The sequence below is a fragment of the Gossypium hirsutum genome, chromosome A06 (assembly GCF_007990345.1).
Source record: "Gossypium hirsutum isolate 1008001.06 chromosome A06, Gossypium_hirsutum_v2.1, whole genome shotgun sequence".
Classification (NCBI taxonomy): Eukaryota; Viridiplantae; Streptophyta; class Magnoliopsida; order Malvales; family Malvaceae; genus Gossypium; species Gossypium hirsutum.
The window spans coordinates 65,135,328-65,142,759 of record NC_053429.1 but is presented as its reverse complement, the minus strand read 5'-3'; positions in this window follow the sequence as shown (position 1 = coordinate 65,142,759).

Sequence of the window (7,432 nt, the reverse complement as noted above, 5' to 3'; positions counted from 1 at the left end):
GCCAAGTTTATGAATTGATTTAAAAATATGTCTATGGTACATGAAGTGCATTGAATTATCATACATAAATGTGATTTCTATGATTATGGATATTATGGGAAATTGTAAGTTTATATGATTTTTAATAAGGCAATGTGTAATTTAATGTTATTGCCTTGATATTAAATGAGATGTAAGTTTATATGTAAGTAATACATCAATATTACTTGTATTATGATATTTTATAATAATATTGGAAATATGTTTGTGGATAATTACTTGATTGGTGAAATTGTTGGAAAAGAGAGAGAAATCCCGGTTGAACCTTCGGAAATATTGGATGATACAGATAGTATGTAGCTAGGTCACATGTATGGTGCTGAGTGCACATCATGTGTACAAGAGAGCTACAAGACATTATGATGTAGCTAGGTCGCATGGGTGATACTATGTGTACACCATGTAAACAAGAGAGCTACGGGATATATGTAGCTAGGTCGCATACGTGGTTCCAGGTGAAGGACACCATGTAGACAAGAGAGCTACAAGATAAATTGGCTAGGTCACATGGGTGGTACTGAGTGTTCACCATGTGTACAAGAGAGCCGAACTATATGATGGGTGGAGCTATGTGCTGAAACCACCAAGTATCGAGGATTGATCCGAAGTGTTCAACGGGAGACTCTCTATGCATTGCTTTGTGAGTTTTGTGATGAATAAGTGGAGGAACTTGGTTATGTGAATGATGTGTTCATTAAGTGACCAGGATGTGGTAAGGTTATAAACAAGTAAGTTATACATGAGTATGATTTTATGGTGACCTTGTGATCATGGGCCTATACTTGTGATGTATGAAATGTGGTGAAAATGATTTGCGATATGTATGTTAAAATGAGGTTAATACAAAGAAAGTGTGAAAGAGTGAATTAGCAATAAAATTGTTTTGGACAGTAGCAGTGACGTGATTTTGAAAAATCACCAAAAATAATAGAAATTGAATCAAAGACTTAATGAGATATCAAATTAAAGCTTAATGAGTCTATTTTCATATGAAAGAAACATAGAAAGAAAAGGAGTTCTATATTTTGAGATATTTATGTTTTTGTAAGACTGGTTCAGAATGATTATGTGATCCCCTGTTCTGACTTTGGAAAATCACAAAAATTTGGATAAAAATAATTAGAGACTTAAACTTATATTTTTAAAATCCCTAATGAGTGATCCGAACAGTATCAGGAAGAGTCGAGTCGAATGTAGATCGCCCGATCGTCTATGAGAAGTTACGTTAGGTTTAGTTGAGTTGAAGGTATGGTCGAAGTAGAAAGAGGGGTACGAACGGAATGGTAGGAACAAAAGGGTAGGAACAAAGGGATATGAACAAATTGGTCGGTTTAGGTTCGATTAGGTAAAGAAGAGAACGGGTTTGAACTACTAAAGGTACTTTCAAGAACCAATACCGAAATGGTATCGACCCGCTGATTTAGCCTTTTGAGTTCGGTTATAGGTTTGGTAAGGGAAACCTCGACCCACTATCTAACAAGATAGGAACCTCGGTATGTTGAACGCCACACTACGAATAGTGATAAGTTTAGGTACGACAAAGAACACGGTTGACACAACTAGAACGCTAGGAACGCCAAACGAATCTTTGAACGAAATATAAGAAAAGTTTGCCTCACAATTTCGGTAGGATAACATTAACAAAAGTTTCAAAAGTCCCTTTACATGGAAATTGAACAAGTATTTATAGGCCTAAGTCTAGGTAGCCAATTGGCCTTTCATGCTTACACATTAATTAAAGAAAATTCTAGAAAAATGACCCTTAATGTGCATGTCTAGATTCGGCTATGGTAATAGGAAATGAATGAATCTTCATGCTTAAGAGAACACAAAGTGAATGCATGATGTCCAATGGTCACTTGTGAGGTTCGGCCAACCTTGTTAAATGAAGCAATGTTTGGCCAAAAAGTATGAATTAATTGTGGACACTCCAAGGGCCATCATGTGTGTGAAAACTGAATGTTGAAGAGTCTTCTAGTGTGAACAAGGTGAGCCGAATAGTCTTGCCATTGAACATAGGTGCGAACGAATTAAGAAGAGTCATGGGGAAGCTAATTGGCCAAGCTATCTTCATGCATGTGTGAGTGTCCTTTGGGCGAATGGTCACCTTGGAGAATGAAGAGATAGCACACCATACATGAATGGAAACATTCATGATCCTTAAAGACATTGAATATGGTCATATATGCACTTGGCCGAACATGCATCTAAGAGATTCAAGTCCCCCAATCGTCCATGCACCTTCAAAATTCATGCTTGCTTTTAACTCCATATGTCCATTGCGTTCCTACAAGAAATGTGAACAGAATTAATTCAAACTAATGTGAACACAAATATCAACATTAAATTCGGTTATGACAAATTTAATTATCATCAATAAACACTTTTAAGACATACTTAATATAACTAATGTGAACAAAATTTAATATGTAGGATATTAATTAACTAATTATTGAACTTATTAATTAAAAAGTCAATAGTAGTCAAATGAATTCAAAGTGAACTCCACGAGCTGATGTTTAATTCATGAGCTAAACTCGAGCTGGGCTTAAACTCGTGAGCTGATAATGAGCTAGTCCCGAGCTAATGAGCTAGTGTGGAGCTACATGGGAGCTAACTTGAGCTGAAGGTGAGCTCGGTGAGCTAAACTGAACTTGTAGAAAAGTTTGGCATGGATTTCCAAAATGGCCACTAACTAGTTCGATAGGTCTAGCGTTGACATCATCCCACACATGCTGAACTAAAGCTATAACAGCTTCTTTAAATTGTTTTGCACGAGCCCTTGTGATCGGCCCTTGAGGTAGCACCATCGGATCTCGGCTTGGACTTGACTTATGGGAAGCCGTGATTGTATCAATGAGTCTATTTTCAAGATAAATCAACAAGAACATTATCCGAGTTCTGTACTGTGAGATAATTAATTTTTAGTGAAGAGAGGTCAGAACTGTCAGAATGTGAAACAGGAGAAATTTTAATGAATAAACTGTACTAATTGGCTAAACCAAAAATTATGAAAATTTTATGGTGGAAATATATGTGAGTCTAGTTTCAGGGGAAATTTACGGATCTTAATTTGGAGTTCTGTAGCTCGAATTATAAATAAGTAAGTGACTATGACTCGTGTGGACAGTTTGATGTGAACATTTATTAGTAAATTGTGAAATCGTACTTACAAGAATGCTATATACATTAAGGATGTGGAATGGAGAGGAGGAGGACGAAAATAAATATATGTGGAATACATGGAAACTATGGTATCTGAAATATTGATATAATGAAATAAATGATATGTGTTTATAAGAAAACAGAAAGAGAATGATATGTATCATGACATGTATATATATATGACTAGTCTCAATGTAATGCTTGTAGGGTATGGAGTTGAATTAAAATGTTTTAGGCAAACATGTTATTTGCGCATCTGAATTGTGGTATTTTATAAAGATATGATCTAGTTTTAAATATGAATGCTTGATGATTAAGCTGAAGATATTTGGTAAGATGATAATCTTGGTATAAATGTATAAGTGGTACTATAATAAATAAGGTAAAATGACTCATGTATGATGATATACAAATGCTATGTTTGTGGTTTAATTGAGAATATTTAATCATAAATGAATACCATGTTATATGCTTTTGATTTTGTATAAGTGTGTAAGAGATTAAGGTTGACCAAAGCTTGGAAAATAGCCTAGGTATATTCCACACAGGCAGAGACACGACTGATACGATCGCGACCTGGAGTGCATCAAGTTCGAGCAAGGACTCAATGGTGCTGCCTCAAGGACCAATTACGCGAGCTCGAGCTAAGCAATTCAAGGAGGCCATTTCGGCCTTAGTTAATCAAGTGTGGGGCGAGGCTTTGGTTGGAGAAATAGATCGAGTTGGGACCAGCTTAATAAAGTGTCCTTGCAACATTTTGCAAACTAATTTCAGCTCAATTTCCGCTCCTTGAACCCGTTCCAACTAAATTGAACTTTTATTTATTTCTTTTAGCTTTGCATTTAGTTTGCATTTTAATACTTGCATTTAAGCCTCTTAGTTTAATAAATGAGTTGATGGTCATTAATACAACTCATCTTAGTTTAATTAAATGAGTTTATTTGATGAATTTAATTTAATGAGTTGCTTCTTTAATTAATCTAGTTACTAGGTTAATTTATTGGTGCATGAGTTAAAGTTCATTAAATACTTCTTTTAATTAACTAGTTGTTGGAATAAATGATGCATAAGTGTGTGTTCATTTATTTACGTAGTTGTTAATTTGTTTAAAGCTTTGATACAGCCACGCCTCAAGTCCAACCTAGCTCGAGCAAGGAGCCTTTGGAGCTGCCTCAAGGTCCAATCACCCGATCACGAGCTAAACAATTCAAGGAGGCTGTTTCGGCCTTAGTAGATCAAGTTTGGGGCGAGACTTTGGTTGGACGCATTGATGAAGCTTGGACAAACTCGATGAGCCTTCCTTGCACTTTGTTACGAGCTGAATTAAGCTCCACTTCAGCTCATTAAATTCGAACCAGCTCAAAATTAGCTCAAAATAACTTAGTCAATCATATAGTAGCTGAAATAATTAATTGAGTTAGTTAAATTAGTTATTTACAAGCTTAATTAATTTTCGTTATTAAATTGGTCTTAAATCTGGTCAAACTTAATTATGCATGATATTTTAGTTATTATGACATGTTATTAATTTTGTCTTAATTTATACAGCTTATAAATATGTTTTTAAGCTTGTTTTTAATATGTTAACTTTATTACTTGTTTTAATTATGTCCTAAGGCTGCCGAATTTAATGTGCAGCATTTTAGTGTTAATTTAATGTGTCTAAACATGAATTTGAATTATTTGATGAATGTTGCTGCAGGTACATCATCCATGAACCTTTTTGGAGCATGTAAGGTATTAAAAGAGGGTACATGAAGGGGACGGCACATGCATGAATGGGAGAATGAAGTTGGCTGCTGTTTGAAGTCTCCTAAGTGACCATTCAGCCAAATTTATTGCTTACACACTGTTGAATACATCATGGCTGTTCGGATCAAGGTGTTCACATTCAAAGACTCTTCAAAACTTGGTTTTCACACTCAAAGTGACTACTCAACATCTTCTTAATTGCTGATAATTTTTCAGCAATAGTTGTCAATTAAATGAGCTCCTTTAAGCACATCAACCGAATGTAGCTGCTGCCATTTACTCCCTCAAGCTCCAAGTTCAATTGTCCATCTAGAAGGTGACCATTGGAGCTCCAAGTTCAGCCGAATCTAGCTAGCCCATTTAAGTAATTCATTTGCTTAATTTTTAAGGAATTTAAGTGACCATTCGGCTAGCCGAGTGGATTATTATAAATAGCTAAATTTTCACTTTGTAAGGGACTTTTGACATTTTAATTAGCGAATTGCTGCCAAATTTGTGAGGCATTTTCTCTCAAATTTCGTTCGAGACCCGTAAGACTTATCTAAGCTTTTTAGTGGCGTCTTTCCGAGTCTTTTTCAAACTTATCACTCCTTAAACCCGAGTGTGGCGTTCACCTTTGATACCTTTGGTTCATACTTTCCTAAGTATCGGGTCAAGGTCCTTTTGAACCATTACCAATTCGTACCAAATACCATACCATTTCGTACCAATTCCATACTATTTCGAACCAATTCCCAAATACCAAAACGTACCAAAACCAAATACCATTTCTTAATTATCCTAAACCGAACTCGTCCATTCTATTCATACCTTTTCGACTTAAACCAAATCCACATCCAACTTTGCACGAACTTATCTTACTTCTTTGAACACAAATATATTCTATCTCCTTCTCGTCTATTCTACTTCTTCGTTTACGATCGGGAACTAAACGACTCGGCCTCAACTACTAAACCGAGATCGTATCAAGCTTAATAATTGAATAAATGTGACGGTTACATATGTTTTAATTGCAAGTGACTTTTCAATTCACAAAGGCTGTTACGCATTCAATAAAAGAGACTTTTCAAGTTATTTTGGTTACAAAAGAGGGGGCTGTTATAAAGGAAGCATTAAGCATCATTAAAAGAGAGTTTAAAGGAGCATTTCATGTCCTTTAAAATCTGGTAGCAGCTTGTTCAAATACCCCAACGTTTTTTTTGCTACTTAATGGACAATTTATGCATTGCAAATTTCATTAAAGTGGCTGGAGTCTATTCAACTAGCCAAAGGGAAAATCAAGAGTCATTTTTCAAGCCTTTAAGGACATTAATTCAGCTAGTATCAGAGAGGACTTATTGACTCTAGAATTTCAAAAGTCTTTAATTTATAATTAGCCCTTTAATAGCACTTTACTATGTGACCATTCAGCTAGCTCATTTTAGCCTTATAAAATCATGTAACCAAGCCTTTTGGGACACTACTTTTTGGAATATTTTTGTTAATGATATTTTGCCAAATTTATGAGGCAAACTTTTCTCTGTTTTCGTTCAAAGATTTGTTGGCTACCTAGTGTTCTAGTTGTGTCATCCATTTTCTTTGTTGAAAACCAAACTTATCACTACTCGTAGTGTGGCGTTCAAACATGCCAAGGTTCCTACTTTGCTAAGTAGTGGGTCGAGGTTCTCATATTCTCCATCCGACCACCTTGAAATCTTATAAACATTTGGGTTAATATTTTCTAATATTGGTTCGTGTTTGTTTTTGAGATCATTTTCATTTCCATTCTGATACGGGGTTGCGCGCGAACCAAGATCGAGTTGCCAAGTCACGAGAAACTCCTACGAAAACCCTAAACAATTAGATCTGAAACGAAACAGAAAATTAAAAGATTAGATTTTTGAATTTTCAGATATGAAATAAAATCCCCAAATCAGCAAAGAATCAAATTGAGAATAGAAATAGGTGTTAGGGCTCTTGAAACCCTCAAGGAGATTGTGATTCTGCCCAATTGAACACCAAGATAGTTTTCCCCAAATTTCGACAATCTAATTTCACCCAAAAAGAGTATGGAAAAACCCTAGAAATTGGGGATTTTTGGGCTGATTCCTTAAGATAGAAAAAGGCTGAAAACACAATAAGAACAGAAAATAGATTAGATAATGATTCAGCACAAGTAGAAATAAAGAAAGAATTGACAGTAAGAAATTAAAAGATAAGTCCTAAGAAGCCTTGAAATCTCGAAAGATCTCACAACTCCCTTCAAACGGCTCTAATCTCCCCTCCAAAGAATATCAATGGCAAGAAGAAGGTTGACGATGGCTCCCACAATCAAAAAGATTGTTAAAACAACTTCTAACGAAAACTCAAGAGAAAATCCTTGAAGAACTCAAAGAGAATTTTCACTCAAATCAAATCTGAAATTTTCAATGTAATTGTAATGTAATGTAGGGTGGCTGGCCAAGCCATATAAATAGGCCTTTCAAATGTTTTCCTA